At 40.9% G+C, this 17,569-nt stretch overlaps 8 non-coding genes across 8 annotated transcripts; all 8 read right to left on the bottom strand.

The window, feature by feature from the left end:
• Positions 1 to 800: 800 nt before the first annotated feature.
• On the bottom strand, positions 801 to 873 carry TRNAK-UUU (transfer RNA lysine (anticodon UUU)). Its single transcript has one exon. It is a non-coding gene; the product is annotated as a tRNA-Lys (tRNA).
• Positions 874 to 1,640: 767 nt separating this feature from the next.
• Positions 1,641 to 1,713, bottom strand: TRNAK-UUU (transfer RNA lysine (anticodon UUU)). Its single transcript has one exon. It is a non-coding gene; the product is annotated as a tRNA-Lys (tRNA).
• A 1,609-nt stretch (positions 1,714 to 3,322) lies between these two features.
• On the bottom strand, positions 3,323 to 3,395 carry TRNAK-UUU (transfer RNA lysine (anticodon UUU)). The gene has a single exon. It is a non-coding gene; the product is annotated as a tRNA-Lys (tRNA).
• A 767-nt stretch (positions 3,396 to 4,162) lies between these two features.
• On the bottom strand, positions 4,163 to 4,235 carry TRNAK-UUU (transfer RNA lysine (anticodon UUU)). The gene has a single exon. It is a non-coding gene; the product is annotated as a tRNA-Lys (tRNA).
• Positions 4,236 to 5,846: 1,611 nt separating this feature from the next.
• On the bottom strand, positions 5,847 to 5,919 carry TRNAK-UUU (transfer RNA lysine (anticodon UUU)). The gene has a single exon. It is a non-coding gene; the product is annotated as a tRNA-Lys (tRNA).
• Positions 5,920 to 6,686: 767 nt separating this feature from the next.
• On the bottom strand, positions 6,687 to 6,759 carry TRNAK-UUU (transfer RNA lysine (anticodon UUU)). The gene has a single exon. It is a non-coding gene; the product is annotated as a tRNA-Lys (tRNA).
• A 4,608-nt stretch (positions 6,760 to 11,367) lies between these two features.
• TRNAK-UUU (transfer RNA lysine (anticodon UUU)) lies at positions 11,368 to 11,440 on the bottom strand. The gene has a single exon. It is a non-coding gene; the product is annotated as a tRNA-Lys (tRNA).
• Positions 11,441 to 16,890: 5,450 nt separating this feature from the next.
• TRNAK-UUU (transfer RNA lysine (anticodon UUU)) lies at positions 16,891 to 16,963 on the bottom strand. The gene has a single exon. It is a non-coding gene; the product is annotated as a tRNA-Lys (tRNA).
• Between the last annotated feature and the right edge of the window lie 606 nt (positions 16,964 to 17,569).

The raw sequence follows: 17,569 nt of genomic DNA on the forward strand, positions 1-17,569 counted from the left end.
TCTGATGCTCTACCGACTGAGCTATCCAGGCACAGGGATCACTGTCCATTTGAAACTTGATTTTCACTCTACAGCACCTCCATACATGGCTACCTCACTGGTCAATAAAGGAAATGAATTACTAGTGCATTACACACATTTTGACACTGGAGACATAACTTTTTTCAGTCATTCCGTATCCAGATATAGAGATTTGCAGCATCTAGGACTTTAATGTTCACCCACTTACGGATTTGAATGTTTTGCCACATTCATGAGTGCAAACTTGCTCCCCAGTAAAGACGAACATGTGCTCCTCAATGCACACACTGGGCAATGCAGTCCACTCTAAATCGACGATTAATGACATGCTCGTTTTGTGCAATGGAGTTTCAGTCAATTGGAAAACATTTTGAAAAGTTATATTGCAACAGAAGCCCAGCCTTAAAAAAAGTGGATTTCACTTCTAAATGATTACATGAGGAAGGAAAGGAGACTAGATGCAAAAAAGGTGCTGTGGCTTAGTTGGTTAAAGCGCCTGTCAAGTAAACAGGAGATCCTGAGTTTGAATCTCAGCAGTGCCTCTCTGCTTTTTTTTCGACCAATCTGTCTCCCCAATATTAAAACTTTGTACAAAGATTGCTATTGCATGCTATTTAGAAGCACAGTCAGGCTTAAAATGTTGGCAAAGCATCCAAGAACTCTGGACTCCACTACCTTTGAGTCATATTGCCCAAGGTTGCCATGCCATCAGAAATAGCAAATATTAGAATGAGCAATTCATATTTCCTGCTTAATTTATTGTAAAAGAAGCAAAGGTACGCCTGAACAGGGACTTGAACCCTGGACCCTCAGATTAAAAGTCTGATGCTCTACCGACTGAGCTATCCAGGCACAGGGATCACTGCCATTTGAAACTTGATTTTCACTCTACAGCACCTCCATACATGGCTACCTCACTGGTCAATAAAGGAAATGAATTACTAGTGCATTACACACATTTTGACACTGGAGACATAACTTTTTTCAGTCATTCCGTATCCAGATATAGAGATTTGCAGCATGTAGGACTTTAATGGTCATCCACCCCACGCATTTGAATGTTTTGCCACATTCATGAGTGCAAACTTGCTCACCAGTAAAGACGTACATGTGCTCCTCAATGCACACACTGGGCAATGCAGTCCACTCTAAATCGTCGATTACTGACATGCTCGTTTTGTGCAATGGAGTTTCAGTCAATTGGAAAACATTTTGAAAAGTTATATTGCAACAGAAGCCCAGCCTTAAAAAAGTGGATTTCACTTCTAAATGATTACATGAGAATGGAAAGGAGACCAGATGCAAAAAAGGTGCTGTGGCTTAGTTGGTTAAAGCGCCTGTCTAGTAAACAGGAGATCCTGAGTTCGAATCTCAGCAGCGCCTGTCTGCTTTTTTTTCGACCAATCTGTCTCCCCAATATTAAAACTTTGTACAAAGATTGCTATTTCATGCTATTTAGAAGCACAGTCAGGCTTGAAATGTTGGCAAAGCATCCAAGAACTCTGGACTCCACTACCTTAGAGTCATATTGCCCAAGGTTGCGATGCCATCAGAAATAGCACATATTAGAATGAGCAATTCATATTTCCTGCTTAATTTTTGTAAAAGAAGCAAAGGTACGCCTGAACAGGGACTTGAACCCTGGACCCTCAGATTAAAAGTCTGATGCTCTACCGACTGAGCTATCCAGGCACAGGGATCACTGCCTATTTGAAACTTGATTTTCACTCTACAGCACCTCCATACATGGCTACCTCACTGGTCAATAAAGGAAATGAATTACTAGTGCATTACACACATTTTGACACTGGAGACTTAACTTTTTTCAGTCATTCCGTATCCAGATATAGAGATTTGCAGCATCTAGGACTTTAATGTTCACCCACTTACGGATTTGAATGTTTTGCCACATTCATGAGTGCAAACTTGCTCCCCAGTAAAGACGAACATGTGCTCCTCAATGCACACACTGGGCAATGCAGTCCACTCTAAATCGACGATTAATGACATGCTCGTTTTGTGCAATGGAGTTTCAGTCAATTGGAAAACATTTTGAAAAGTTATATTGCAACAGAAGCCCAGCCTTAAAAAAGTGTATTTCACTTCTAAATGATTACATGAGGAAGGAAAGGAGACCAGATGTAAAAAAGGTGCTGTGGCTTAGTTGGTTAAAGCGCCTGTCTAGTAAACAGGAGATCCTGAGTTCGAATCTCAGCAGCGCCTGTCTGCTTTTTTTTCGACCAATCTGTCTCCCCAATATTAAAACTTTGTACAAAGATTGCTATTTCATGCTATTTAGAACCACAGTCAGGCTTGAAATGTTGGCAAAGCATCCAAGAACTCTGGACTCCACTACCTTAGAGTCATATTGCCCAAGGTTGCGATGCCATCAGAAATAGCACATATTAGAATGAGCAATTCATATTTCCTGCTTAATTTTTTGTAAAAGAAGCAAAGGTACCCCTGAACAGGGACTTGAACCCTGGACCCTCAGATTAAAAGTCTGATGCTCTACCAACTGAGCTATCCAGGCACAGGGATCACTGCTCATTTGAAACTTGATTTTCACTCTACAGCACCTCCAGACATGGCTACCTCACTGGTCAATAAAGGAAATTAATTACTAGTGCATTACACACATTTTGACACTGGAGACATAACTTTTTTCAGTCATTCCGTATCCAGATATAGAGATTTGCAGCATCTAGGACTTTAATGTTCACCCACTTACGGATTTGAATGTTTTGCCACATTCATGAGTGCAAACTTGCTCCCCAGTAAAGACGAACATGTGCTCCTCAATGCACACACTGGGCAATGCAGTCCACTCTAAATCGACGATGAATGACATGCTCGTTTTGTGCAATGGAGTTTCAGTCAATTGGAAAACATTTTGAAAAGTTATATTGCAACAGAAGCCCAGCCTTAAAAAAGTGGATTTCACTTCTAAATGATTACATGAGGAAGGAAAGGAGACCAGATGCAAAAAAGGTGCTATGGCTTAGTTGGTTAAAGCGCCTGTCTAGTAAACAGGAGATCCTGAGTTCGAATCTCAGCAGCGCCTGTCTGCTTTTTTTTCGACCAATCTGTCTCCCCAATATTAAAACTTTGTACAAAGATTGCTATTTCATGCTATTTAGAAGCACAGTCAGGCTTGAAATGTTGGCAAAGCATCCAAGAACTCTGGACTCCACTACCTTAGAGTCATATTGCCCAAGGTTGTGATGCCATCAGAAATAGCACATATTAGAATGAGCAGTTCATATTTCCTGCTTAATTTTTTGTAAAAGAAGCAAAGATACGCCTGAACAGGGACTTGAACCCTGGACCCTCAGATTAAAAGTCTGATGCTCTACCGACTGAGCTATCCAGGCACAGGGATCACTGCCCATTTGAAACTTGATTTTCACTCTACAGCACCTCCATACATGGCTACCTCACTGGTCAATAAAGGAAATGAATTACTAGTGCATTACACACATTTTGACACTGGAGACATAACTTTTTTCAGTCATTCCGTATCCCGATATAGAGATTTGCAGCATCTAGGACTTTAATGTTCACCCACTTACGGATTTGAATGTTTTGCCACATTCATGAGTGCAAACTTGCTCCCCAGTAAAGACGAACATGTGCTCCTCAATGCACACACTGGGCAATGCAGTCCACTCTAAATCGACGATTAATGACATGCTCGTTTTGTGCAATGGAGTTTCAGTCAATTGGAAAACATTTTGAAAAGTTATATTGCAACAGAAGCCCAGCCTTAAAAAAGTGGATTTCACTTCTAAATGATTACATGAGGAAGGAAAGGAGACCAGCTGCAAAAATGGTGCTGTGGCTTAGTTGGTTAAAGCGCCTGTCTAGTAAACAGGAGATCCTGAGTTCGAATCTCAGCAGCGCCTGTCTGCTTTTTTTCGACCAATCTGTCTCCCCAATATTAAAACTTTGTACAAAGATTGCTATTTCATGCTATTTAGAAGCACAGTCAGGCTTGAAATGTTGGCAAAGCATCCAAGAACTCTGGACTCCACTACCTTAGAGTCATATTGCCCAAGGTTGCGATGCCATCAGAAATAGCACATATTAGAATGAGCAATTCATATTTCCTGCTTAATTTTTTGTAAAAGAAGCAAAGGTACGCCTGAACAGGGACTTGAACCCTGGACCTTCAGATTAAAAGTCTGATGCTCTACCGACTGAGCTATCCAGGCACAGGAATCACTGCCCATTTGAAACTTGATTTTCACTCTACAGCACCTCCATACATGGCTACCTCACTGGTCAATAAAGGAAATGAATTACTAGTGCATTACACACATTTTGACACTGGAGACATAACTTTTTTCAGTCATTCCGTATCCAGATATAGAGATTTGCAGCATCTAGGACTTTAATGTTCACCCACTTACGGATTTGAATGTTTTGCCACATTCATGAGTGCAAACTTGCTCCCCAGTAAAGACGAACATGTGCTCCTCAATGCACACACTGGGCAATGCAGTCCACTCTAAATCGACGATTAATGACATGCTCGTTTTGTGCAATGGAGTTTCAGTCAATTGGAAAACATTTTGAAAAGTTATATTGCAACAGAAGCCCAGCCTTAAAAAAAATGGATTTCACTTCTAAATGATTACATGAGGAAGGAAAGGAGACCAGATGCAAAAAAGGTGCTGTGGCTTAGTTGGTTAAAGCGCCTGTCTAGTAAACAGGAGATCCTGAGTTCGAATCTCAGCAGCGCCTGTCTGCTTTTTTTTCGACCAATCTGTCTCCCCAATATTAAAACTTTGTACAAAGATTGCTATTTCATGCTATTTAGAAGCACAGTCAGGCTTGAAATGTTGGCAAAGCATCCAAAAACTCTGGACTCCACTACCTTAGAGTCATATTGCCCAAGGTTGCGATGCCATCAGAAATAGCACATATTAGAATGAGCAATTCATATTTCCTGCTTAATTTTTTGTAAAAGAAGCATAGGTACGCCTGAACAGTGACTTGAAACCTGGACCCTCAGATTAAAAGTCTGATGCTCTACCGACTGAGCTATCCAGGCACAGGGATCACTGTCCATTTGAAACTTGATTTTCACTCTACAGCACCTCCATACATGGCTACCTCACTGGTCAATAAAGGAAATGAATTACTAGTGCATTACACACATTTTGACACTGGAGACATAACTTTTTTCAGTCATTCCGTATCCAGATATAGAGATTTGCAGCATCTAGGACTTTAATGTTCACCCACTTACGGATTTGAATGTTTTGCCACATTCATGAGTGCAAACTTGCTCCCCAGTAAAGACGAACATGTGCTCCTCAATGCACACACTGGGAAATGCAGTCCACTCTAAATCGACGATTAATGACATGCTCGTTTTGTGCAATGGAGTTTCAGTCAATTGGAAAACATTTTGAAAAGTTATATTGCAACAGAAGCCCAGCCTTAAAAAAAGTGGATTTCACTTCTAAATGATTACATGAGGAAGGAAAGGAGACTAGATGCAAAAAAGGTGCTGTGGCTTAGTTGGTTAAAGCGCCTGTCAAGTAAACAGGAGATCCTGAGTTTGAATCTCAGCAGTGCCTCTCTGCTTTTTTTTCGACCAATCTGTCTCCCCAATATTAAAACTTTGTACAAAGATTGCTATTGCATGCTATTTAGAAGCACAGTCAGGCTTAAAATGTTGGCAAAGCATCCAAGAACTCTGGACTCCACTACCTTCGAGTCATATTGCCCAAGGTTGCCATGCCATCAGAAATAGCAAATATTAGAATGAGCAATTCATATTTCCTGCTTAATTTATTGTAAAAGAAGCAAAGGTACGCCTGAACAGGGACTTGAACCCTGGACCCTCAGATTAAAAGTCTGATGCTCTACCGACTGAGCTATCCAGGCACAGGGATCACTGCCATTTGAAACTTGATTTTCACTCTACAGCACCTCCATACATGGCTACCTCACTGGTCAATAAAGGAAATGAATTACTAGTGCATTACACACATTTTGACACTGGAGACATAACTTTTTTCAGTCATTCCGTATCCAGATATAGAGATTTGCAGCATGTAGGACTTCAATGGTCATCCACCCCACGCATTTGAATGTTTTGCCACATTCATGAGTGCAAACTTGCTCACCAGTAAAGACGTACATGTGCTCCTCAATGCACACACTGGGCAATGCAGTCCACTCTAAATCGACGATTAATGACATGCTCGTTTTGTGCAATGGAGTTTCAGTCAATTGGAAAACATTTTGAAAAGTTATATTGCAACAGAAGCCCAGCCTTAAAAAAGTTGATTTCACTTCTAAATGATTACATGAGAATGGAAAGGAGACCAGATGCAAAAAAGGTGCTGTGGCTTAGTTGGTTAAAGCGCCTGTCTAGTGAACAGGAGATCCTGAGTTCGAATCTCAGCAGCGCCTGTCTGCTTTTTTTTCGACCAATCTGTCTCCCCAATATTAAAACTTTGTACAAAGATTGCTATTTCATGCTATTTAGAAGCACAGTCAGGCTTGAAATGTTGGCAAAGCATCCAAGAACTCTGGACTCCACTACCTTAGAGTCATATTGCCCAAGGTTGAGATGCCATCAGAAATAGCACATATTAGAATGAGCAATTCATATTTCCTGCTTAATTTTTGTAAAAGAAGCAAAGGTACGCCTGAACAGGGACTTGAACCCTGGACCCTCAGATTAAAAGTCTGATGCTCTACCGACTGAGCTATCCAGGCACAGGGATCACTGCCTATTTGAAACTTGATTTTCACTCTACAGCACCTCCATACATGGCTACCTCACTGGTCAATAAAGGAAATGAATTACTAGTGCATTACACACATTTTGACACTGGAGACTTAACTTTTTTCAGTCATTCCGTATCCAGATATAGAGATTTGCAGCATCTAGGACTTTAATGTTCACCCACTTACGGATTTGAATGTTTTGCCACATTCATGAGTGCAAACTTGCTCCCCAGTAAAGACGAATATGTGCTCCTCAATGCACACACTGGGCAATGCAGTCCACTCTAAATCGACGATTAATGACATGCTCGTTTTGTGCAATGGAGTTTCAGTCAATTGGAAAACATTTTGAAAAGTTATATTGCAACAGAAGCCCAGCCTTAAAAAAGTGTATTTCACTTCTAAATGATTACATGAGGAAGGAAAGGAGACCAGATGCAAAAAAGGTGCTGTGGCTTAGTTGGTTAAAGCGCCTGTCTAGTAAACAGGAGATCCTGAGTTCGAATCTCAGCAGCGCCTGTCTGCTTTTTTTTCGACCAATCTGTCTCCCCAATATTAAAACTTTGTACAAAGATTGCTATTTCATGCTATTTAGAACCACAGTCAGGCTTGAAATGTTGGCAAAGCATCCAAGAACTCTGGACTCCACTACCTTAGAGTCATATTGCCCAAGGTTGCGATGCCATCAGAAATAGCACATATTAGAATGAGCAATTCATATTTCCTGCTTAATTTTTTGTAAAAGAAGCAAAGGTACCCCTGAACAGGGACTTGAACCCTGGACCCTCAGATTAAAAGTCTGATGCTCTACCAACTGAGCTATCCAGGCACAGGGATCACTGCTCATTTGAAACTTGATTTTCACTCTACAGCACCTCCAGACATGGCTACCTCACTGGTCAATAAAGGAAATGAATTACTAGTGCATTACACACATTTTGACACTGGAGACATAACTTTTTTCAGTCATTCCGTATCCAGATATAGAGATTTGCAGCATCTAGGACTTTAATGTTCACCCACTTACGGATTTGAATGTTTTGCCACATTCATGAGTGCAAACTTGCTCCCCAGTAAAGACGAACATGTGCTCCTCAATGCACACACTGGGCAATGCAGTCCACTCTAAATCGACGATTAATGACATGCTCGTTTTGTGCAATGGAGTTTCAGTCAATTGGAAAACATTTTGAAAAGTTATATTGCAACAGAAGCCCAGCCTTAAAAAAGTGGATTTCACTTCTAAATGATTACATGAGGAAGGAAAGGAGACCAGATGCAAAAAAGGTGCTATGGCTTAGTTGGTTAAAGCGCTTGTCTAGTAAACAGGAGATCCTGAGTTCGAATCTCAGCAGCGCCTGTCTGCTTTTTTTTCGACCAATCTGTCTCCCCAATATTAAAACTTTGAACAAAGATTGCTATTTCATGCTATTTAGAAGCACAGTCAGGCTTGAAATGTTGGCAAAGCATCCAAGAACTCTGGACTCCACTACCTTAGAGTCATATTGCCCAAGGTTGCGATGCCATCAGAAATAGCACATATTAGAATGAGCAATTCATATTTCCTGCTTAATTTTTTGTAAAAGAAGCGAAGGTACGCCTGAGCAGGGACTTGAACCCTGGACCCTCAGATTAAAAGTTTGATGCTCTACCGACTGAGCTATCCAGGCACAGGGATCACTGCCATTTGAAACTTGATTTTCACTCTACAGCACCTCCATACATGGCTACCTCACTGGTCAATAAAGGAAATGAATTACTAGTGCATTACACACATTTTGACACTGGAGACATAACTTTTTTCAGTCATTCCGTATCCAGATATAGAGATTTGCAGCATCTAGGACTTTAATGTTCACCCACTTACGGATTTGAATGTTTTGCCACATTCATGAGTGCAAACTTGCTCCCCAGTAAAGACGAACATGTGCTCCTCAATGCACACACTGGGCAATGCAGTCCACTCTAAATCGACGATTAATGACATGCTCGTTTTGTGCAATGGAGTTTCAGTCAATTGGAAAACATTTTGAAAAGTTATATTGCAACAGAAGCCCAGCCTTAAAAAAAGTGGATTTCACTTCTAAATGATTACATGAGGAAGGAAAGGAGACCAGATGCAAAAAAGGTGCTGTGGCTTAGTTGGTTAAAGCGCCTGTCTAGTAAAAAGGAGATACTGAGTTCGAATCTCAGCAGCGCCTGTCTGCTTTTTTTCGACCAATCTGTCTCCCCAATATTAAAACTTTGTACAAAGATTGCTATTTCATGCTATTTAGAAGCACAGTCAGGCTTGAAATGTTGGCAAAGCACCCAAGAACTCTGGTCTCCACTACCTTAGAGTCATATTGCCCAAGGTTGAGATGCCATCAGAAATAACACATATTCGAATGAGCAATTCATATTTCCTGCTTAATTTTTTGTAAAAGAAGCAAAGGTACGCTTGAACAAGGACTTGAACCCTGGACCCACAGGATCACTGCCCATTTGAAACTTGATGTTCACTCTACAGCACCTCCATACATGGCTACCTCACTGGTCAATAAAGGAAATGAATTACTAGTGCATTACACACATTTTGACACTGGAGACATGACTTTTTTCAGTCATTCCGTATCCAGATATAGAGATTTGCAGCATCTAGGACTTTAATGGTCATCCACCCCACGGATTTGAATGTTTTGCCACATTCATGAGTGCAAACTTGCTCCCCAGTAAAGACGTACATGTGCTCCTCAATGCACACACTGGGCAATGCAGTCCACTCTAAATCGTCGATTACTGACATGCTCGTTTTGTGCAATGGAGTTTCAGTCAATTGGAAAACATTTTGAAAAGTTATATTGCAACAGAAGCCCAGCCTTAAAAAAAGTGGATTTCACTTCTAAATGATTACATGAGGAAGGAAAGGAGACCAGATGCAACAGGGACTTGAACCCTGGACCCTCAGATTAAAAGTCTGATGCTCTACCGACTGAGCTATCCAGGCACAGGGATCACTGTCCATTTGAAACTTGATTTTCACTCTACAGCACCTCCATACATGGCTACCTCACTGGTCAATAAAGGAAATGAATTACTAGTGCATTACACACATTTTGACACTGGAGACATAACTTTTTTTAGGCATTCCGTATCCAGATGTAGAGATTTGCAGCATCTAGGACTTTAATGGTCACCCACTTACGGATTTGAATGTTTTGCCACATTCATGAGTGCAAACTTGCTCCCCAGTAAAGACGTACATGTGCTCCTCAATGCACACACTGGGCAATGCAGTCCGCTCTAAATCGACGATTAATGACATGCTCGTTTTGTGCAATGGAGTTTCAGTCAATTGGAAAACATTTTGAAAAGTTATATTGCAACAGAAGCCCAGCCTTAAAAAAAATGGATTTCACTTCTAAATGATTACATGAGGAAGGAAAGGAGACCAGATGCAAAAAAGGTGCTGTGGCTTAGTTGGTTAAAGCGCCTGTCTAGTAAACAGGAGATCCTGAGTTCGAATCTCAGCAGCGCCTGTCTGCTTTTTTTTCGACCAATCTGTCTCCCCAATATTAAAACTTTGTACAAAGATTGCTATTTCATGCTATTTAGAAGCACAGTCAGGCTTGAAATGTTGGCAAAGCATCCAAGAACTCTGGACTCCACTACCTTAGAGTCATATTGCCCAAGGTTGCGATGCCATCAGAAATCGCACATATTAGAATGAGCAATTCATATTTCCTGCTTAATTTTTTGTAAAAGAAGCAAAGGTACGCCTGAACAGTGACTTGAACCCTGGACCCTCAGATTAAAAGTCTGATGCTCTACCGACTGAGCTATCCAGGCACAGGGATCACTGCCCATTTGAAACTTGATTTTCACTCTACAGCACCTCCATACATGGCTACCTCACTGGTCAATAAAGGAAATGAATTACTAGTGCATTACACACATTTTGACACTGGAGACATAACTTTTTTCAGTCATTCCGTATCGAGATATAGAGATTTGCAGCATCTAGGACTTTAATGTTCACCCACTTACGGATTTGAATGTTTTGCCACATTCATGAGTGCAAACTTGCTCCCCAGTAAAGACGAACATGTGCTCCTCAATGCACACACTGGGCAATGCAGTCCACTCTAAATCGATGATTAATGACATGCTCGTTTTGTGCAATGGAGTTTCAGTCAATTGGAAAACATTTTGAAAAGTTATATTGCAACAGAAGCCCAGCCTTAAAAAAGTGGATTTCACTTCTAAATGATTACATGAGAATGGAAAGGAGACCAGATGCAAAAAAGGTGCTGTGGCTTAGTTGGTTAAAGCGCCTTTCTAGTAAACAGGAGATCCTGAGTTCGAATCTCAGCAGCGCCTGTCTGCTTTTTTTTCGACCAATCTGTCTCCCCAATATTAAAACTTTGTACAAAGATTGCTATTTCATGCTATTTAGAAGCACAGTCAGGCTTGAAATGTTGGCAAAGCATCCAAGAACTCTGGACTCCACTACCTTAGAGTCATATTGCCCAAGGTTGCGATGCCATCAGAAATAGCACATATTAGAATGAGCAATTCATATTTCCTGCTTAAATTTTTGTAAAAGAAGCAAAGGTACGCCTGAACAGGGACTTGAACCCTGGACCCTCAGATTAAAAGTCTGATGCTCTACCGACTGAGCTATCCAGGCACAGGGATCACTACTCATTTGAAACTTGATTTTCACTCTACAGCACCTCCATACATGGCTACCTCACTGGTCAATAAAGGAAATGAATTACTAGTGCATTACACACATTTTGACACTGGAGACATAACTTTTTTCAGTCATTCCGTATCCAGATATAGAGATTTGCAGCATCTAGGACTTTAATGTTCACCCACTTACGGATTTGAATGTTTTGCCACATTCATGAGTGCAAACTTGCTCCCCAGTAAAGACGAACATGTGCTCCTCAATGCACACACTGGGCAATGCAGTCCACTCTAAATCGACGATTAATGACATGCTCGTTTTGTGCAATGGAGTTTCAGTCAATTGGAAAACATTTTGAAAAGTTATATTGCAACAGAAGCCCAGCCTTAAAAAAGTGGATTTCACTTCTAAATGATTACATGAGGAAGGAAAGGAGACCAGATGGAAAAAAGGTGCTGTGGCTTAGTTGGTTAAAGCGCCTGTCTAGTAAACAGGAGATCCTGAGTTCGAATCTCAGCAGCGCCTGTCTGCTTTTTTTTCGACCAATCTGTCTCCCCAATATTAAAACTTTGTACAAAGATTGCTATTTCATGCTATTTAGAACCACAGTCAGGCTTGAAATGTTGGCAAAGCATCCAAGAACTCTGGACTCCACTACCTTAGAGTCATATTGCCCAAGGTTGCGATGCCATCAGAAATAGCACATATTAGAATGAGCAATTCATATTTCCTGCTTAATTTTTTGTAAAAGAAGCAAAGGTACCCCTGAACAGGGACTTGAACCCTGGACCCTCAGATTAAAAGTCTGATGCTCTACCAACTGAGCTATCCAGGCACAGGGATCACTGCTCATTTGAAACTTGATTTTCACTCTACAGCACCTCCATACATGGCTACCTCACTGGTCAATAAAGGAAATGAATTACTAGTGCATTACACACATTTTGACACTGGAGACATAACTTTTTTCAGTCATTCCGTATCCAGATATAGAGATTTGCAGCATCTAGGACTTTAATGTTCACCCACTTACGGATTTGAATGTTTTGCCACATTCATGAGTGCAAACTTGCTCCCCAGTAAAGACGAACATGTGCTCCTCAATGCACACACTGGGCAATGCAGTCCACTCTAAATCGACGATTAATGACATGCTCGTTTTGTGCAATGGAGTTTCAGTCAATTGGAAAACATTTTGAAAAGTTATATTGCAACAGAAGCCCAGCCTTAAAAAAGTGTATTTCACTTCTAAATGATTACATGAGGAAGGAAAGGAGACCAGATGCAAAAAAGGTGCTGTGGCTTAGTTGGTTAAAGCGCCTGTCTAGTAAACAGGAGATCCTGAGTTCGAATCTCAGCAGCGCCTGTCTGCTTTTTTTTTCGACCAATCTGTCTCCCCAATATTAAAACTTTGTACAAAGATTGCTATTTCATGCTATTTAGAACCACAGTCAGGCTTGAAATGTTGGCAAAGCATCCAAGAACTCTGGACTCCACTACCTTAGAGTCATATTGCCCAAGGTTGCGATGCCATCAGAAATAGCACATATTAGAATGAGCAATTCATATTTCCTGCTTAATTTTTTGTAAAAGAAGCAAAGGTACCCCTGAACAGGGACTTGAACCCTGGACCCTCAGATTAAAAGTCTGATGCTCTACCAACTGAGCTATCCAGGCACAGGGATCACTGCTCATTTGAAACTTGATTTTCACTCTACAGCACCTCCAGACATGGCTACCTCACTGGTCAATAAAGGAAATGAATTACTAGTGCATTACACACATTTTGACACTGGAGACATAACTTTTTTCAGTCATTCCGTATCCAGATATAGAGATTTGCAGCATCTAGGACTTTAATGTTCACCCACTTACGGATTTGAATGTTTTGCCACATTCATGAGTGCAAACTTGCTCCCCAGTAAAGACGAACATGTGCTCCTCAATGCACACACTGGGCAATGCAGTCCACTCTAAATCGACGATTAATGACATGCTCGTTTTGTGCAATGGAGTTTCAGTCAATTGGAAAACATTTTGAAAAGTTATATTGCAACAGAAGCCCAGCCTTAAAAAAGTGGATTTCACTTCTAAATGATTACATGAGGAAGGAAAGGAGACCAGATGCAAAAAAGGTGCTATGGCTTAGTTGGTTAAAGCGCTTGTCTAGTAAACAGGAGATCCTGAGTTCGAATCTCAGCAGCGCCTGTCTGCTTTTTTTTCGACCAATCTGTCTCCCCAATATTAAAACTTTGAACAAAGATTGCTATTTCATGCTATTTAGAAGCACAGTCAGGCTTGAAATGTTGGCAAAGCATCCAAGAACTCTGGACTCCACTACCTTAGAGTCATATTGCCCAAGGTTGCGATGCCATCAGAAATAGCACATATTAGAATGAGCAATTCATATTTCCTGCTTAATTTTTTGTAAAAGAAGCGAAGGTACGCCTGAGCAGGGACTTGAACCCTGGACCCTCAGATTAAAAGTTTGATGCTCTACCGACTGAGCTATCCAGGCACAGGGATCACTGCCATTTGAAACTTGATTTTCACTCTACAGCACCTCCATACATGGCTACCTCACTGGTCAATAAAGGAAATGAATTACTAGTGCATTACACACATTTTGACACTGGAGACATAACTTTTTTCAGTCATTCCGTATCCAGATATAGAGATTTGCAGCATCTAGGACTTTAATGTTCACCCACTTACGGATTTGAATGTTTTGCCACATTCATGAGTGCAAACTTGCTCCCCAGTAAAGACGAACATGTGCTCCTCAATGCACACACTGGGCAATGCAGTCCACTCTAAATCGACGATTAATGACATGCTCGTTTTGTGCAATGGAGTTTCAGTCAATTGGAAAACATTTTGAAAAGTTATATTGCAACAGAAGCCCAGCCTTAAAAAAAGTGGATTTCACTTCTAAATGATCACATGAGGAAGGAAAGGAGACCAGATGCAAAAAAGGTGCTGTGGCTTAGTTGGTTAAAGCGCCTGTCTAGTAAAAAGGAGATACTGAGTTCGAATCTCAGCAGCGCCTGTCTGCTTTTTTTCGACCAATCTGTCTCCCCAATATTAAAACTTTGTACAAAGATTGCTATTTCATGCTATTTAGAAGCACAGTCAGGCTTGAAATGTTGGCAAAGCACCCAAGAACTCTGGTCTCCACTACCTTAGAGTCATATTGCCCAAGGTTGAGATGCCATCAGAAATAACACATATTCGAATGAGCAATTCATATTTCCTGCTTAATTTTTTGTAAAAGAAGCAAAGGTACGCTTGAACAAGGACTTGAACCCTGGACCCACAGGATCACTGCCCATTTGAAACTTGATGTTCACTCTACAGCACCTCCATACATGGCTACCTCACTGGTCAATAAAGGAAATGAATTACTAGTGCATTACACACATTTTGACACTGGAGACATGACTTTTTTCAGTCATTCCGTATCCAGATATAGAGATTTGCAGCATCTAGGACTTTAATGGTCATCCACCCCACGGATTTGAATGTTTTGCCACATTCATGAGTGCAAACTTGCTCCCCAGTAAAGACGTACATGTGCTCCTCAATGCACACACTGGGCAATGCAGTCCACTCTAAATCGTCGATTACTGACATGCTCGTTTTGTGCAATGGAGTTTCAGTCAATTGGAAAACATTTTGAAAAGTTATATTGCAACAGAAGCCCAGCCTTAAAAAAAGTGGATTTCACTTCTAAATGATTACATGAGGAAGGAAAGGAGACCAGATGCAACAGGGACTTGAACCCTGGACCCTCAGATTAAAAGTCTGATGCTCTACCGACTGAGCTATCCAGGCACAGGGATCACTGTCCATTTGAAACTTGATTTTCACTCTACAGCACCTCCATACATGGCTACCTCACTGGTCAATAAAGGAAATGAATTACTAGTGCATTACACACATTTTGACACTGGAGACATAACTTTTTTTAGGCATTCCGTATCCAGATGTAGAGATTTGCAGCATCTAGGACTTTAATGGTCACCCACTTACGGATTTGAATGTTTTGCCACATTCATGAGTGCAAACTTGCTCCCCAGTAAAGACGTACATGTGCTCCTCAATGCACACACTGGGCAATGCAGTCCGCTCTAAATCGACGATTAATGACATGCTCGTTTTGTGCAATGGAGTTTCAGTCAATTGGAAAACATTTTGAAAAGTTATATTGCAACAGAAGCCCAGCCTTAAAAAAAATGGATTTCACTTCTAAATGATTACATGAGGAAGGAAAGGAGACCAGATGCAAAAAAGGTGCTGTGGCTTAGTTGGTTAAAGCGCCTGTCTAGTAAACAGGAGATCCTGAGTTCGAATCTCAGCAGCGCCTGTCTGCTTTTTTTTCGACCAATCTGTCTCCCCAATATTAAAACTTTGTACAAAGATTGCTATTTCATGCTATTTAGAAGCACAGTCAGGCTTGAAATGTTGGCAAAGCATCCAAGAACTCTGGACCCCACTACCTTAGAGTCATATTGCCCAAGGTTGCGATGCCATCAGAAATCGCACATATTAGAATGAGCAATTCATATTTCCTGCTTAATTTTTTGTAAAAGAAGCAAAGGTACGCCTGAACAGTGACTTGAACCCTGGACCCTCAGATTAAAAGTCTGATGCTCTACCGACTGAGCTATCCAGGCACAGGGATCACTGCCCATTTGAAACTTGATTTTCACTCTACAGCACCTCCATACATGGCTACCTCACTGGTCAATAAAGGAAATGAATTACTAGTGCATTACACACATTTTGACACTGGAGACATAACTTTTTTCAGTCATTCCGTATCCAGATATAGAGATTTGCAGCATCTAGGACTTTAATGTTCACCCACTTACGGATTTGAATGTTTTGCCACATTCATGAGTGCAAACTTGCTCCCCAGTAAAGACGAACATGTGCTCCTCAATGCACACACTGGGCAATGCAGTCCACTCTAAATCGATGATTAATGACATGCTCGTTTTGTGCAATGGAGTTTCAGTCAATTGGAAAACATTTTGAAAAGTTATATTGCAACAGAAGCCCAGCCTTAAAAAAGTGGATTTCACTTCTAAATGATTACATGAGAATGGAAAGGAGACCAGATGCAAAAAAGGTGCTGTGGCTTAGTTGGTTAAAGTGCCTTTCTAGTAAACAGGAGATCCTGAGTTCGAATCTCAGCAGCGCCTGTCTGCTTTTTTTTCGACCAATCTGTCTCCCCAATATTAAAACTTTGTACAAAGATTGCTATTTCATGCTATTTAGAAGCACAGTCAGGCTTGAAATGTTGGCAAAGCATCCAAGAACTCTGGACTCCACTACCTTAGAGTCATATTGCCCAAGGTTGCGATGCCATCAGAAATAGCACATATTAGAATGAGCAATTCATATTTCCTGCTTAAATTTTTGTAAAAGAAGCAAAGGTACGCCTGAACAGGGACTTGAACCCTGGACCCTCAGATTAAAAGTCTGATGCTCTACCGACTGAGCTATCCAGGCACAGGGATCACTACTCATTTGAAACTTGATTTTCACTCTACAGCACCTCCATACATGGCTACCTCACTGGTCAATAAAGGAAATGAATTACTAGTGCATTACACACATTTTGACACTGGAGACATAACTTTTTTCAGTCATTCCGTATCCAGATATAGAGATTTGCAGCATCTAGGACTTTAATGTTCACCCACTTACGGATTTGAATGTTTTGCCACATTCATGAGTGCAAACTTGCTCCCCAGTAAAGACGAACATGTGCTCCTCAATGCACACACTGGGCAATGCAGTCCACTCTAAATCGACGATTAATGACATGCTCGTTTTGTGCAATGGAGTTTCAGTCAATTGGAAAACATTTTGAAAAGTTATATTGCAACAGAAGCCCAGCCTTAAAAAAGTGGATTTCACTTCTAAATGATTACATGAGGAAGGAAAGGAGACCAGATGTAAAAAAGGTGCTGTGGCTTAGTTGGTTAAAGCGCCTGTCTAGTAAACAGGAGATCCTGAGTTCGAATCTCAGCAGCGCCTGTCTGCTTTTTTTTCGACCAATCTGTCTCCCCAATATTAAAACTTTGTACAAAGATTGCTATTTCATGCTATTTA

The sequence above is a fragment of the Ambystoma mexicanum genome, unplaced genomic scaffold, assembly GCF_040938575.1.
Source record: "Ambystoma mexicanum isolate Mex_15411 unplaced genomic scaffold, UKY_AmexF1_1 Mex_scaf1, whole genome shotgun sequence".
Lineage (NCBI taxonomy): Eukaryota > Metazoa > Chordata > Amphibia > Caudata > Ambystomatidae > Ambystoma > Ambystoma mexicanum.